Source organism: Melozone crissalis, unplaced genomic scaffold (genome assembly GCF_028551555.1).
Source record: "Melozone crissalis strain CALT ecotype California unplaced genomic scaffold, PUWL_Pcris_2 ptg000005l_1, whole genome shotgun sequence".
Classification (NCBI taxonomy): Eukaryota; Metazoa; Chordata; class Aves; order Passeriformes; family Passerellidae; genus Melozone; species Melozone crissalis.
The window spans coordinates 45,420,289-45,437,743 of record NW_026535783.1 but is presented as its reverse complement, the minus strand read 5'-3'; positions in this window follow the sequence as shown (position 1 = coordinate 45,437,743).

The window sequence follows — 17,455 nt, the reverse complement described above, 5'->3', positions numbered from 1 at the left end:
AGTGTTGTTTTGGCTTACTGCATTGTTTATTTTATCCTTTTATTTTCTTCCCTATTAAAGAACTGTTACTTCCTGCTCCTGTATTTTTTGCCTGAGAGCCCCTTAACTTAAAATTTATAGCAGTTCGGAGGGGTGGCGAGGGTTTGCATTCTCCCTTTCAGGGGAGGCTCCTGCCTTCCTTAGCAGACACCTGTCTCATCAAACCGAGACACACATATATGCATATATGTACACATATATATACATATATATACACATATATGTGTACATACAGACATTCATATATATCTAGATATATATATGCACAAATATATACGTATATGTACATAGATATAGATATAGGTATACACACAAATATATATATATATATATATATATATATATATATATATATATATACACATATGCCTAGATCTAAAACAAGACAGACGAACAGCAACACCAACCAGAACAACTGGAGCAGAAGGGAGAAGCCCAGCAGCAGTGGCAGCGGCGGCAGTGTTCCCCCGCAGAGCTCTCCCCTTTGGTGCAGTTACAGCCGCAACAGCCTGGGGGCGCTCTCGCTCCCTGCAGGGCTTTAGTGACTCCCCCGGGGCTGCAGGTGGCGCTGTGCCGCAGACACTCTGGAGGGAAAACATGACTCTGAATATACGACTTCTCCTGACACAATCAGCACCTGCCACCACTCAAGAAACAGCAATTGTCCAGCCCTGCACAGTAAAAAGAAACTTCATACATATGTGGGGTGACAAAAGAAATCATGGCACATGTGCCTCAGGCAGAAAAAACTGTGTGAAACAGCCCCGCCAGAGATGGCGTTTGTGAACAGAGGGGGTCTGATGCAATAGAGGTTGGATCTAGGTTCACCCAGCGCCGATCCTGGGCTCCATACATCTCTTTGACAGTGGCTACTGAGGACTGTACTTTCGGTCGCAAAAATAAAATCTTCTACTATTATTATTGATTTGGCTTTCTCACTGATCATTTATAACTCTCTGGAGAGAGAAATAAGGTGGGGGGTGTCGGGGGATGGGTAGATATAAGTCCAATTGTGTCAGGAACCCACGTCTTAAAAAAGGAACCCACTAGGCCGCGGCAAAATATCCAAATATGGATAACATTGTAAACAGACCAGTGAAGAGATTTTTTGATTTTATTTCCAGCACATCAGTCTCATAATACAAAAAGGAGACATGACAGCTCACTGATCCACCCCAAAAAATGTCTCTCCCAGCAGGACTCATACAGCAACACATAAAATCATCTCAATCTAGCGTTCAGCCAATCACACACAGAAAACACATATTGACAAGCATTCTATCCAATCCCACAAAGTATACGTAATCGTAGCTAAAACAAAGACTGGTTCATAAGAGACAATGAACAGAGCTCTATTCATGCTAACCGTCTAAAGATATACATTAAATAACCTTGTTGCCATCCTAAAACCAATTCTACAGAGACCTATTGTTATTTGTCACGTCTACTGCTTGGGAAACTTTTCTGCTTGCATGGGAAACTTTTCTGCTTGCATTTGCAATGCTAAGAAAACTTCAGTCTGAGGCCTATACTTTTTTAACCATTTCCTAAAAACCCTCTAACCTTATGGATTCCAACAGGGGCCTATGTTTCCTCCAAGGAACTCAGGCCGATGGTGAGGGTCTCTCTCCCAACAGAAATGGATGTCAAAATGTCCCAGTCCAGTGGCAGGTCCTGCGAGCACTGGCCCACTCATAACAAACAGAAATGGCAAGGAAGGCTCAGCTGTAGCAGAGAAGTCCTGCACCAAATCCCCAAAGCTGTCTATCCTCCCAGCCAGCCAAAGACTGACCCACCCCCAGCTAAGAAATTGCCAAACACTGCTGCTTCTCCCTTCCCAGGACCACTTTGATGGTGTGCCAAAAGCCCTGGCTTCATCACCATCTCTATGACAACAAATGGGGAGAAGGCTCCCTAAAGAAAAAAAGAAAACCTAACCCCCAACATATGCTATGGTACCTTTGTTGCTATCTCTTTCTCTCGAGCTTAGTCTTCTCTCTTTGGTTTGCTAGGCAGGCAATATCAGTAAAAACACAAGCTAAGGCAACTGGAAATGCTTCCCACATGCTTTTGCTCTTGGTAGCCAGGTTGGTTCAAAGTTAGAGTCAACCAAGAGGGAGGAATGACATCACAGTGGTTTGCATCTGATTCAATACATAGTTGATATGCAGTAGAGCACATTACAGCAAAAGAGGCAGTATGATAAAGTGCTGGGGCGTGGGCTTATTTTACCCTCTATTGTGTTCTGACTAGCATGCTTCCCAAGGCAGAGACAGGATACATGCAGGATACAACATCTTTACTTGTCTACAGAGAAATGCCCCTTTGGACTTTTACAGATCTGGGAATTTGGAACTTTCTTATTAGCAGAAAGAGTATTAAAAATACTCTTTTACATATGAGCCTTCAATTTCAAGGGTGGCAAAACCAGAAGCACATGTAGTGCATCTGACAAAACTGGTTTTGGAATTAACCGAGTGTTAATTCAGTTAAACTGAATGTTTACAAAGCACACTGAGCATGAAAGTAAATGTAAAAATTTTTAAATTTGACCTAGATAACCTGTATTAATTATTTACTAGACTCTTGAGAATCAGTTAAAATAGAAATCAGAAATAAAGCTCAAGCAAGATATCTGGGGGGAAAAAAGACATGTTTCTAAGATATGGTTTTGATATTCCCTTTTTCCTCTCTTTATTCTACAAAATAAATGCTATATAAAAAATGTATACAAATAGTGGAGAATTACTGTTCCATGTTAAATGCGTTACAGTAATATATAACCTGCTCTGTTGTAAGAAATTTTTCATTCAATTTTTATAGAAACTTTGTGTACAGTTCATTCTTAACTGTAGGGAAGCCCACTCAGAACAATTAAACAATCAGCTCAGGAATTAAATTACCCCCCAGCTATCATAAGCAAATAACCTACATGGGACATTGTGTTATCTAACTGACCAGTTGATGCTTTGCTTTTTCCAGCTTTAAGAAAGAAATTAAATGGTATGGCAGTGTATTACTCTCATTTCCAATCCTCTGGAGCAGATAAACATTATCATGAAACTGGCCAAGGATGAAATTTAAATAAGTAGTGACTGGAGAGGATGACAGGAAGAGTTTCCAAATTACAAAAACTGACAAATTAGTTTAATTAACTGCATATTTTGGAGTACAAGGATATGGGGGAATTATTTATTTTAATGTGTAATGCATACTCAATATTTCTGTAAATGGAATAGGGTATAGAAACCCTGCCACACAATTACTCAAAAAAGAAGTAGGAAGTAAAACTGGAGCCAATTATATATATATTTTTTCCTTTTAAGTCACTGTCGCTTTACAGTTCCAATGTGGATTACAGATTCATTCTGTTCCGTCTGAATTTTCTAACAATCCAAACTGCTTCTCCAATGCACCTCTAAGCAGCCATACAGCACAATTCTGATGGCTGTTCAAGCACACTAGACACTCATCGTGTATATAAGATTATGAGTCTCATATCACAAACATACTCTTACAGTGTTAATTTCTTTCTAAAAAATCTGGATTGAGTAAACATTATCTGCCTTGTAAATACAGTACCTAGGGAACAGAACAGGCTGTATGCAACAGAACAAAATGGGACTTGTATCTGCTTTTATAGCTGTATGAATTATAAAATCTTTTGGTCTGGGCTTCACAGAATCACAGAATGCGTAGGGCTGGAAGGGAGCACAGTGAGTCATCTTCCTGTTCAAGTAGGGTCCTCCTACAGCACATTGCGCAGGATTGCATCCAGATAGCTCTTGACTATTCCCAATGAGGAATATTCCATAACCTCTCTGTCAATCTGTTCCATTGCACTGTCATCTGCACAGTAAAGAAATTCTTTCTCATGTTCAGGTGGAACTTCCTATGCAGCATTTAATCATGTTCACTGCCTCTTGTCCTATTGCTCAAAACCACAAAAAAGAGCTTGGCTCTTGACATGTCCTGCTTTACACAATTTTTAAGGTATTTTTAATACTTCTTGAGGCTGAACAGCACCAGCTCCCTCAGCCTCCCAGTAAGGGAGATGCCCTTATCTTCTGTTTGCCCCTTTTCCCCTCCTTTGGACCTACTCCAGGAGGTCCATGTCATGCTTGTTTGGAGGAGCCCAGAGCTGGACACAGCATTTCAGATGTGCCTCAGCAGGCCTGAGTAGATCACCTCCCTCGACCAGCTGGCACTGCTCTTCCTAATGCATCCCAGGATACTGTTGACTTTGTTGGCCACCAGGACACAGTGATGGCTCATGGACAGTTTGTTGTCCACCAGGGCCCTGAGGACTTTTCCCCAGAGCTCCTTCTCAGCAGATTAGCTCCCAGCCTGTTGTGGTGCCCAGGTTATTCTTCCCCAGGTGCAGAACCCTGCATTTGCCTTTGCTGAATTTCAGAGCTCTTCTCTGCCCACCTCTCCACCCTCTCAAGGCCCTTCTGAAGGGCAGCACGACCCTCTGGGATATCAGCCACTGCTCCCAGCTCTGTGTCATCAGTGAACTTGCTGAGGAGACCTCTGCTTCTTCATCCAAATTATTGATGAACAAGTTAAACTATACTGGACCATTGTTGAACCCCGGGGGACACCACTAATCAGAAGCCTCTAATTAGACCTTGTGCTGCTGACCATGAGCCTCTGGGATCTGCCACACAGCCACTTGTCAATGCACCAAGCTTATTTGACCTCTCAACAATTGCAACAAATGCTGCTGGAGACAAGTTGGTGTTGTAATGCATGCAGTCAAATCACCCACTTGAGTTTGGTTCCTTTAATTTTTTTGCAATCATAGCAAAAAAATTGCAATCTTTTTGTAACATACTGGGGTTTAGGGCAAGGAAATAAGATAGTTTGCAATTTAAGGTATATATAGTGTTGCCAGATTGGGGTAGTAAATGAAGTAGAGGTCTCAACAGGAGTTCTCCAAACATTTACCTCAAAACTTTTGCTTTTGTGTTCTTGGTTAATCAATTTGCACTCAGAGTATGTCCGTTTCTCCTTAACATACGTACCTTGAATCGACAGGATAATATCAGCTAACTGTTGGCTGATCACTGTTTTGCTGCTGTGAGGTTCTAACTGCAACTCTGGTTTCTTGTTCCAGTGAATTTTATATCTTCAGAACTAATTTCTTGTTGGCTTGACTAGTGGAAAGAAAAAGTGTGAGTTCTCAAACTTGCATAAAATGTAAGGGGAGGTTGATCCTGGTTGTGCTATTAAGGCACATTGAGCAGACAAAGGAATCTTTTTTTGCTTTCTAGGTACTACTGCCCATATTTAGCACAAACACATGGAGTGCATAGATTTTAATTATTGCTTTCTTTTTCCAAAACAGAAAAGTTTAGGTCTGACTTGAGAAAGAGCAACATCATTAATATCACAGCTCCATGATGTTGGCGGTATATGAGTAGGATTACAATGTAATGGAGCTTGGAGTTTGGAATGCATGCACTCACAGTTATAACTGTGAGAAGCCAGAGTAATAACTGCTTTTGTTTCACCCTTGACATTTCATGTTGCCTCTGATTTTCTGTGCCCTGAAGTCCCCTCATGAATTCTGCCTTTTGCACTTCTATGATGATTTCAGAGGTGAAGATTTATTCACTTTTCAAAGCTCAATTTAGGAAGTCAGGCTTTTTAAAGTCTCTTTAGGGTTTTTATCTTCTTCTTTTTTTTTTTTTTCTTTAATCAGATGCTAAAGGATATTGAACCAATTTACTGTAAAGTGAGAGAGGAGAAGCCACCTGACAAAAATTCCAGATGTTTGGTCTTGGCTGGATCAGCCTCTGGGCTTGGCTTTCAACGCACCTGTCTGGTTAGCTTTGGTGAAAAAGTGCCTGTCAAAAACAGAGGTAGTACTGGGTGAGCTAACTCAGTGGCTTCAGGGATCTCTGTCTGAGCTAAAAGGCTCCCTGCAGAGCATGTTTTTCTTCTATAGGTCAGTAACCCAATGTAAGAAAATAATAGTGAAGTGATGGACTATCTTTTATCGTTGAATTTAGTGTATTTCAGCAGCTCCAGGTAATGATGTAAATCGGATGGGATTATTGGTGATTGTATGACACAGAGACAAACTGAGGATAGTTTTGTCCCGAACGCCACCTAAAACCCACATAATTCAGTTCTGTACCAGCAAGGGAATGCTGAGTCTTGGCACGCATTGCAGAGCTACTCAGCTATTTGGTGTGCAGCGCATTGTAAGTTGAGTGGTCTAAATGAAGGAAAGTGGGGGGCAAAACAGAAAAGCTTGCCAGTTAAATATGCAGATTAACATTAAATGCTGCCTATCAAATAGTTCACAGACTTCTTCTCATGGTTCTTTAGATATACTTGAAGAGGACCAATAGTGTAGCTCACAGAGTGAAGAGCCATGAGATGTGCTGTTGGCAGTCCCCTCAACAAAATCTGCTTTGATGCTTATGTATAAACATTTGCTTGTTCATGGAATCAGAGGATATCACTCTGTGATAAGTTGAAAGAGACCCATAAGGATCAATAAGTCAAATCTCTTCTCGTTCCAGAACTAACTAAAATTAAGAATGTTGTCCAGTTGCTACTTGAACCCTGGCAGGCTTGGTGCCCTAACCACTTTTCTAGGGAGTGTTTCCCAATGACAGGTCACCTTGTTGCTGAGTATATTTAACAATGTGCTTTGTCTTTACCTCGAGTTATTTTCAGGAGAAAAGGTAACTGGTTTTTAATACTAGACCTGAATAGTCCATGTTCATATATAGTGGACTCAGCAAAACAAAAAACCCGACCTACATCCCTGAAAAATACCATTTATTTACCATCATAGATTTTCTGTTTTAAAGATTCTTAGTGCTTTATCTCAATGTTGTACGTTAAACCTGCTGAGTATCACATAGATTTTTCCTCACTCTTCCCACCTTCCCTGTGCTCAGTAGGATGGTGGAAGAGAAGCGAATGAGTAAAAGGAAGAAAACTCATGAGTTAATGTAAAAACTCTCTGATAAACTAAGGGATTGTGGAAGAAGAGAGAAAGAATACAGAACAAAACGGGTGGTATAAAGGAAATTGCTCACCATCTCCCATGTGCAGACTGATGTCCAGCCTGCCGTCAGCTCAGAGACTTTGAGTTGTTGCCCTGAAGCAGTGCACATAAAGCTGGAGTAAACTGAAAAATGGGAGAAATGTTGGTAAAGACCTTTGGTTCTTCGTGTGCAAACATGAAAATCCATTACTTTTTAATAATACTGGCATGTACTTAAAGATATCTAAATAGAGAGCACAGATTTAAAAAATTACTTAAAAAAAGGAGAAAGATTAGTTATCTCTTGAAAAGCAGTAGTAACATTATAAGGATAAATTTCACAGAACTTATTTTGGAGCAGAGCTTCCCCATAGACACTAAGGTGTACCATAGGTTGTTTTATTTGGCCTACCAAGGGTATTAGGATGAGATTCCAAACTTCTGCTATATCCATGTGAGTTCCACTAAAATTTGATCTTGATGCCTGCTGAGCACAGTAGTGGAGGATGAAGTAGAGATACTCACAGCAAACATCATCTGGATTGTCTGTTTACAAAGTTCTCAGTGATTATTATTCTAGGTACTGGATAAGGTCACAAGACACTCAGCAGTAAATTCAGCCTTCTCTGTTTATTCTTGAGACTGCAATGCTTTCACCAAGCTATGCATGAGCTACAAATGAGAACATTAACGTTCTTTTTAGTCCATTAAATTTGCTTTTTAGTCCTAAATGTTTCAAGCCCCTTTTCAAATATGCATTCTTATGTCTAAGATTTGAGATTAAAGAGGGATGTACTAGGGGCAAACCATGGGCATTCAGGAAAAGACACAGACTTGAGAATATAGTTACTGGAGTGGTCACCTATGTCTCCTTTTCTTTGGGAATAACTTGGCAGCTGCACAGCAACATCCTCATTGCAACATTCAATTCCTGTGAATTCACTACTTTCTACCTGGTGCTTATAATCTATTCCTGCACACATGAGCTGTTTGCACTTAAAATCCTTTTCCTGACTGGCAACTGGAAATTCAGGCTGCAGAACTCTGCCTCAGTCTGGGAGCTGCCTACAGTCAATTTATGGCCTAATTTTATGCCAAAATCAGAATTGTAAAGCCTTTTGAAAATCCACTGTGAAAAGAACACTTGGCGTGTGCACATCTTATACATTGTAGGCTATTTGGTGATGTGCGTTGTTTATTCTTTTAGAACATAATAATGTGTAATGAAATAATAGTGTCAGCGTGGGTATTATGAGAAAAACCATTTGAAATCATCATTGGCTAAAGCAACTGGAAATTACTAAAGCTGCTGATATACTGCATGCATCTAGCATAATCTCTGTATAATTAAGTGCTTATGAGGAAAAATCTTGATTTAAATACCAAAAAAAGCCTTCTCTGAATGTCTGCAGCTCTCTGCCAATAATGGTTCTTGATCTAACACAGTATAAAGGTTTTCACAAGGGTTTCAATGCTATCCACTGACAAAAGTATTCTTTGGTACATTCAGTAAAAAGCATCTTTGAAGACATGCAGAATACTTGTACTTCTAAACTTTTATTTACTTAAGTTCATGAATGTAAATGAAATATTGGTAAAACAAATGATTTAGGGCCTCATAATCTTTTAAAGGCTGATCTTGGAAAGATATTTACAGGTTGCTGAACTGTAATCATTTAAAATTCAAGAAACAGCCCAAGAAGTGCTGGGACCTAAAATATATTGTCTAGGAAAATTGAAAGTTAAGTCAGTTTAGCATTAGAATAACTTTTGTGTTTCACTTCCTGTGCACAATCTACTTTATTCAGAGTGATGTGAAACCATGCAATAAACCTGCAGTCTGCTGGGCTGATGTCGCAGGTTCCAGTTTATGTCAGCTTTGATAGGTGCACTTAAAACATTTTGATAACATGACATTCCCCAATGTCCAAATACAGCTGAAACAGAGTGCACCAGCTGTTACTTTGACTGGTGATCAAGAATCTTCCAGATAAAGGCAATCTCATGGAAATCTGCCATGAAAATGGAAATCCTCTGATGTGACGCTGTATTTTTCCAATTACATTGTGATATAGAGGGAAGTCAAAAAAAGCATACCTGAAAGCACACAGAAATATAAAAGTTGTTCTGAAAATGAAAAAAATAGTGTCCCCATTGAGATTGAGTCCTATCTTTTTGATTAAATTGTTCTGCCAGCTACATAATGAAGAATTTCAAGAGCAGATACACTTCTAAAAGTTTAGTGTATTTGGAGAAAGTCTGCTGATATGTGAGGGAAAATTATTTTCTCTCACCTTCCACAAATTGCTGTTCCTTCCCTTGACTCTTCGGCTGCATAAAGTTTATGTGGGCAGATGTTCCCAGAATTCCCTTCTCTGCATGGGACCTCTTTACAACCCCAGCAGGCAGCCAGATTTTGCAGTGCAACCTGAACATTGAGACTTAAACTGCAAGCAATCTGTTACACTCTAGCTAAGGAAATAAAAGTTCTTCAGCTGTCAAGGAGAGATGTATTAGTTTGGCCATGCCTAAAATGCTTTGGGTGGTTTTCTGAAAATAAACATGCCAATCTAGCTCTGAGCCCTGTCGTATGGGGAGATTTGAAAACGTATGGGTTTTGTTTCCAAATTTAATGCAGCCAACAGGTAGAACCAATTCAAAAGGACTTTTAGTTTTTCCTAAGGGGCTGGGGAGTTCATTAGAAATAATTGCACATATACTCTGCTGGAGTTAACAAATGCTCAGCAAGCTATTATAGTGTGTAACAGCAGCCTATAGTAATTTAGGGGTACTGAACAGCCTGAAGATTAACCACATTCATTGATCTTGAATTTAGAATTTTCTCTGTATTTTTTAAGCTATTCCTTGATAAATTGTCAGTTAGACTGAACTGTTTGCATACATTTCTTATATTGTTAGATGAGCCAAAACAGGGCAGCCTGTATAGCCCTTACTTCTGTAAGGAGCAATGTATCTACTTCCTTTCTGGCAAACATTCAAATTCTGATTTTAAACTTGCAATCTGTCCTGCCGTAAGAAGGAGAACATGTTAGACCATCATTTTGATCTCAAGCTGAACTTAAATTTATCTTCTCACTTCTGTATCCCTGACCAAGGACCATTCTAAGGATCATAACTAGGGATCATTCAAAAAACATGAATGAAATGTTGTGACATAAGAAGTAAGGTCTCATTGACACAGGTAGGATATCAGCTGATTTTGTAGCTGATTTTCTACCAGCAAATTTTTTGCTGCTGTCCTTTCAGGCCTTTGCAATCTTGTCAGTATCTGGTAGATGTCCTTTGTCCACTAACTCAAAAACCATAAATATACTGATTGAAAGCTTCAGGCAATTCCAACCACTGAAATATATTGTAATATGGAATCTTATTCCTCAGGCAAAATACAAATGTTCTATTTTAGTAAGCTCATTGCTGTCAATTCCACTGCCCCCAATGCCCTCCCCCTCCTCTACTGCAAGTTTTTCATTTTGTGGCAGCTTGGCAAATTATGTATGAAAAAGTATGCATCTCAGCGCACTGGCAGAACTTTCCCTCAGCTAGGTAAATTTCTTTTATTTTTCCTTTCCCCTTGCCTTTCCCCTTCCCCTTCCACATTGCTTGATGAAATGTGAGCATGTTCTTTTCTGCTTATTTCTGTAGTTTTCTTGCCAGTTTTCTTCACCTCAGTGCTTAGATTATCATTCTCTCTCTTTGTGGAAAAAAAAAAAACCTACAGAAATGTTCCCTTAATTTGTCTAATGTCTGTTTTTTTTCAGTAATATGTGAATTTTGTAAGAACTTGTAGTTAAGAATATTCTATCATAAACCTGATCTATTTAATAAAGCTCATTGATGTTTCTTAGGAAAAATGACAGCAGAGGCTGTTTCCCACAGTTATATTCTTACTCTGCAGCAAAAACTCCTTTTCTCTGGAAACAAAGCTTATTAGTCTGGCAAACTACAATGTTAAACCCTTGCTAAGTGCAAAGAAAGGACAAAAAATTTTCAGAAAAAGGTTACCTCACAAAAGCTCAATCATAACTTTTTTTTTTTTTAAAAAGATTTTTTTTTTTCTTAAAGGTTTCATATTTTTTCATTTTAGACTTCTTCCTGGGTTTGAGGAAATTTTTCTTTCTTTTGATCAGGGAAGGCTTCTCCTTAACATTTTAGACTTGTTCTTTGCAACTGCAGCATGTCCTAGTGTGTTTCCTCTAATTCTCATCCACTCAAAGGAAAATTAGAAGCAACACATTAGTTCACCACATCCTTTGTCCGAAAGAAAGCAATCTAATCAATCCTCTATATTTTTAATTACGATATTTTAAAAGTTATTTTATAATTAGAGAAGTAATGAGAGCAGATTATAAAAAGCACTCCTATTCAAAAAATACATGTATGTTTTTCAAAACCAATTATTTGCTTTCAACACTATTGAAATTTTCTTGGACATGTCTCCCTTCCAACTAATTTCTTTAGAGATTTTACTTGCATTGTATGATATTCTGTCTGGCAGTTTTTCCTCAGAAATTGAGTTAGTGTCTTAAATCTTGGCCCATTACTTCATGTCAACATTCACTGTTCTTTAGTAGGTAAACCCTGGGAAGAACTGTGGTAGCTAGACATATATAATGATCCCTTTACCATAATCATTGTGCTAATTGTTCTCTGATGACTGGTCAGCAATTATATCAAGCCAAGACCAAAATATCCTGTTAAAAACAAACAACAGCAACAACAACAACAAAAAAGCAAAGTCCTTCTAGCTCCTCCTTTCCCTAGTTCTTGTGGCTACTTTGAATTCCACGTTGGATGTTACTGAAGCCATGCCTTTCCCATGGGGACTGATCACTCCTTGTAGCAGCTGAAATAAACTTTAAAAATAACCTTTTAAAAAGAGATAAAGAAACAGCCAAGCTGGGCCACATGCATTTAGCTGTTTTCATTTGTTAGAATGTTCAGTCATGTTCTGCTGGGAGATGGGGGTTTTCAAGCTGGTTTATCACATCAGGGTTGTGGTGTTTTGTGTTTCTGTCAGCATGTAATTGGACATTGCCAGTAGCACTTACAGTTACTTGATGCAGATGATGCTCCAAATCACTGCTTGTAATCTGACACATCTCAAAGGACTTTCTAAGTGTTTTTTTTTGGAGGCAGCTAGCTAGGTTAGGTTGACCCACTGAACTTTTTTTATCTCTAAAAGGTGCTTGAAGGATTAGCGGCAGCTGTAGGCCAGTGTTATCCTTTAGACATCATCGGACGTGGGTGTTTCACATAACTCTGAATGTGGCTGCTCAGAATACATGTCAGGTAACAAAGGTCTTGAACTATCAACTGTCAGAAAGAGTCACTGACTAAGTATGCCTTCTCTTCTCTGTAGAGCCAAATCTATACAGGTTATATCCTTCTCTAACAGCCCTTTTGAAAATGTTTGACTCCAATTTACTATCAGTTCCTATCACAGCAAGTCCCTTGTTCATTTCCAGACATGGTTAGATGTCTGCTTATGTTAGATGAGATGCCAGATATACATCCCATTCAAAAGTGATAGATGGAAATACTGTGCTACCAGCCTTTACTTAGTACAGCAGGCAGTTTCTCATGGGTAGCTATAAACAGGCAGGCCAATTTAGTTCTCTTTAGGACACCTACGCTACTTACAGGCATGTCATGTTGTCACTTTACATGACAGCATTTCTGTATTGCTAGTTGCTGCGCTGACAATTAAGCCATGTACTGTTCTCCTAAAAATTTACCAGATGTTCCCAGTTTTTTTTACTTTTACACACAGAATTTTGTTATTATTTTCCCTATAAACCATCACAAACCCCCAAATACGCATATATCTAGCAATGACTAAGAAACAAATTATTTTTTCGAGTTTATGCACTTAAAACTCCTGTTACAGGCCACCGCAGCAAGACCATTTAAATGTATTTGTATTGGACCATGTGATGTCAGAAATGAACTCTAATGCATTTTTTGTTTTTACAGAGTGGTTTTGGACTGTTTTGTGCAGCACTGTTATTGATCATATCACTTATGGAGTGTTAAGTTCCTTTTACAAAGTCACTGTACACTTCACTGCAACTCACAGCGAAGACAAGAATGACAGATACTCAAAACTTAAGGAGTGGAGAGTGAAATGCTGCTTTTGGATAGAGGTCTGTATGACAGGAAAGGAGAAGGTGTCAATGAAGGGTGAGAGAATGAGCAGTAAGCCAAAGCAACCACAGAAACCACACATGGGGTCGCAGCAAAGAGAATGCTCAGTGTGCTGTGCAGTGGATGATCAGGACATTTGAAGCTGTGATTGAAGTAATTTGTGATTCAGGGAAAGTGGACATTGTCTTTTTTTTTCAGCTAACTCTGATTTCTCCTCATTGGCAAGATGCATTCATCACTTTCATTTTACCCTGTACCCTGCACGTGGCAGTCCCCACAATGACCAGCTGTGCAGGCTGGAGGGGTTAGCATTATCAAATACCTCATGCTGGAAGCCTGCTATACTGGGCATTGTCACAAGCAAGAGAGATGAACTCCTGTTAGTCTGATCTTCCAGGCTAGAAAAGTGTTTCGTCCAAGTCATTCACTAAATTGTCATACAGCAGCAAAATCCATGCAACTACTTGCTGTGCAGAAAACAGATAATTGCTTTCTACTTTCTGCATGCTTGGTTCTAGCTTTTATTTCCACTCTGCAGGTATGTGGAAGATTTTCTCTTGGTCATTCTTACTGCTCAACAAATGTGAAGGGTCTTATGGATACTGTTTTATCTTCTTTCATTGTCTTTTGTTACAAGTTCATTGTTACAAGTTCAGTTGCCAAACTGTTACCACAGGAAGCATACTTAGGAATAATATTTACCCTATTACAGGTATTTTACAGGGTAGTAGGACACCTATTTGGTAAGAAAAATGCCAAGAGACACAGCTTGGTGCTTGAAGCATTCCCTTAGGGTACAACAGATGCCTGAATTCCTCAGATTGAGAGGCACAGCGTCAATTTTCCTATATCCTGAAGTCAAAGTGACTGTTCTGTGTGTTTATTCAACAGTGTTTTTAACAGGAAAGACAATGGTACAATATAATTCCACTGTGGACTGAAAGAGGAGGAATAATGACTGCTCAATGCTCTGATGTACCCCTGAGTTTCTGTGTTTATTTTATGCTTAACTGGAATATCCAAAACACCACAGATTTAAGAGATGCCGAGAAAGAAAGTTTTCATCTGACATATTGTAATTTTTTTCCTGACCCTACTTGTAAACTGCTTGTAAAGGGTTGTGGAAATGGAAACCGAGATACAATGAAAAGGAAGCACTCACACATTTTAAATATTGAAAAAAGTTTTCCTTGCCCTTTGACTAGTAGTATGGAATAGTTCTTACTTTATTCAAATTATTAGCATGCCTTCCACTGAAGGTATTACTGGAATAACCCCTGAGCTTGGTGTGTTTCAGTTCTTTCTCTTCCTCTAAAACAGGTCTAGTTATATGAATAGTTACTTCTATTTTCTATGAAAATGTGGTGCTTTCCCCAGGTTTTATCATTGTGGGGCAATATTTCTGATCTGCTGTAACACTTTAAATCACCAAATCTATTTTGCATTGATTGGCCACTAAATAGACCTAGACAAAAGCCATCTATACCAGAGCTGGACAATTCAGAATCATTAATCAAAGTGTGTTTTTGTTACCGTTTTACTGCCTCACCCCGCTATTAACTTGTCACAGCTGGGTTGCTTTTATGTTTTCACACACTATGTGATGGATTAAACTAGTTAGCTGGCTAGATAGATTATATGCATTAACACTTAACAGCTTTGCTCATGCACTGGCTAAAGCATAAGGCTTAGCTTATATAATGCTCTAAAAGGTCTGATTTGCTGTGCTTTACTTTGTGTTCGTTCTTTTCTCTGGCCATGGCTAAATAATGGAAGCAAAAGCACATTTCAACTGAAACATCTGATTTCATTTCTCAGGAGATTCTTACTGAGGTTTAATGGATGGTATCACTGAGCTTCAACTCTTTTCCAGAGTCACATTCTTATTTTTAACAATACTACTTAAAAATTCCTGAATGAACCTAATTCAATTTGGAGTCAGTTTGCTGCTTCTAATTATTTTCAGGAATTTGGCAGCATTTTTGCTCTTCAGTTGTTGGTTATGCTACCTTGTTTTGCACACCTTAGCTTTCTGGTTTTGGGTGAAGTCTTAAATGTTTTATGATCCTAGGAACTTTACACGCAACAACCATGAAAGATGCCACCCAGTAACTAATCACAAGGGTGCTTCTAGCTGTCTTTATTCTATCCTGGATTTATGAGTTTGGATTCAAATATTTTTTTTGAACTGGTGTTTATGTATGTTGTATTCCATTGTGGGGAATTGTGAGGAGTTCTGTTAAAAAACAGCTGGTCTAGAATGAAATTTAGTCAACTGACACACCATTATATCTGAGAACCATTTGTGGTAATGAGGAAATAAAAGGACTTGCCCCGCTGGAGAGGGCTAGCAAAGACACAAAAGGAAGAAGGAAAATGGGAAAGGATGAGGGGAGAGAGAGAGGGAGAGAGAGAAGTGACGAAGTGGGCATTAATACCGTAAGGTCGATGTCCATGAAGAGAGGGTGTGCTGGGGAGCCCGCAGAGAGGCACGGCTCCGCAGGCACAGCTCTCACGGTGACGGATGGCTGGACATGAGGGGAGTGAGGATCGAGCAGGAGCTGCAGGATCTGGACAGGGTCATCGTGGGGCTTGTGGCAGTGGGCTGGGTTGGAGGCCAGGCAGGGTGGCTTCGGCAGGAACACAAGGATGGAATGGCAGGGTGATGGTCAGGGACACAGGGAGGCAGGACACTGGTGACAAGGATGGGCAAGGGAGTTGGGCAGGACACAGGCTACACAGGAAGCTCAGAGGTCAGCTGGTGTCCTGCCAAGTGCCCAGTGAGATGGTGAGTTAGGAGTGAGTGAGAGCAAGCAAGGGCCAGCAAGGGCGTGAGAGCCAAAAAACAGGCTGGAGCCAGGGCAAAAAGGACAAGAAACAGGCTAGGGCCAGGACAAGAAGCAGACCTTATCTGAGCCAAAGAACAGGCTGGAGCCAAAGAAAAAGCACAAGACTCAAAAGACCCCCAGACTCATAAAAGCTTCCAAAGAACAAAACTCAAAAGGCTCAAGCCAAAAAACCCCAATGTGGTTTTTTGTGACTTAAAACTTGTCACAAAAGAACTTGTGGTGCAGTTACTTTTATGCCCCCTGGCTCTTCCCAAAGTCCGCTTGCTCACAGGAGACTCCTGCCCGAGTCCAACATTGCAGTCCTTTGGTGGAGTCGTTTTGCCATCTGATTTGAGAACCTCTCTGGGGATTGGTGGTCTGCTGCTGACTGCCTGTCCCATGTGAGATATGAAATGGTTGCAGGCAAAGTCCCCCCACAGACAAGGTGCTCACTGTCCTCTGCTAGCTGCCTCCTGCAAGTGGCACATGTGCCACCCCTCCCTCACAAACCTTTCACAACCAGTACTGAGATAGAAATCAAGATTAAATTGGGTCCTCACAATGTAGCTATGCTTTCTTTGTTTCGCAGGACTATCTCTGCTTTCTTTTGTTTGCAGCAGTCATTGTCTCCATGGTTTCAAGCCTGACATCCAAGTGCCTTTCTAAGACCTGACCATACATTCCCCATCTATGTCTGGAATGGTGGGTATTAGGAGCTTTTCCACAAGATCTCATGGTATCTAGTAGAAAAACTGCAAACATTGTCCCATCAGACAACAACGACTATGTACATTTGTTAAGTTCCACTGGTTCTGAAGGCTGCAAGTGTTTGCAATGCTACACAAGTAGCACATCTGCAGGCACAGTGCTTCCTTCAGCTCAGGTGGCCATTTGGATGCACCCTGTGATATTAAAATTTAACACCTAGTCCAAAAGCCAGGCTTACTAGGCAGAATTAGCTACACATTAAACCAGCTAATAAAATATAATTTCACTTCAACATTGAAAAGGCAATAGTTAGGACAGCAGCCATGTAATACAGGGTGCTAGGGTAATTAGCTCTGCTGATTCTTTTTCTGAGGTGTGGCAACTGCATCACTGACTGTTTGTGATATAATCTATACTCTTTTAAGGCAGTTCTGCCTGTGCTGTCTCTTAAGTGCAGCTTCTTAGGTTGTTACACAGCTATATATATATGTCAAATGTGTGACAGGTCCTCAGGCTCCAAGTACCATCCATTCCTGGGCTTTCCAGACCTCTTCCAGCCTCAGGGGCCACTGCTGTGTCTCTGGCATGTCATTTACTGTAGACTCAGGTCTACAGTAGTTTAGTTTTGGGTTACTGGGACTTCACACAATTGGGCTTGTAATTGCCTTGGCATGTGACATATGTAGTATTCTGTAAATTCTTGATA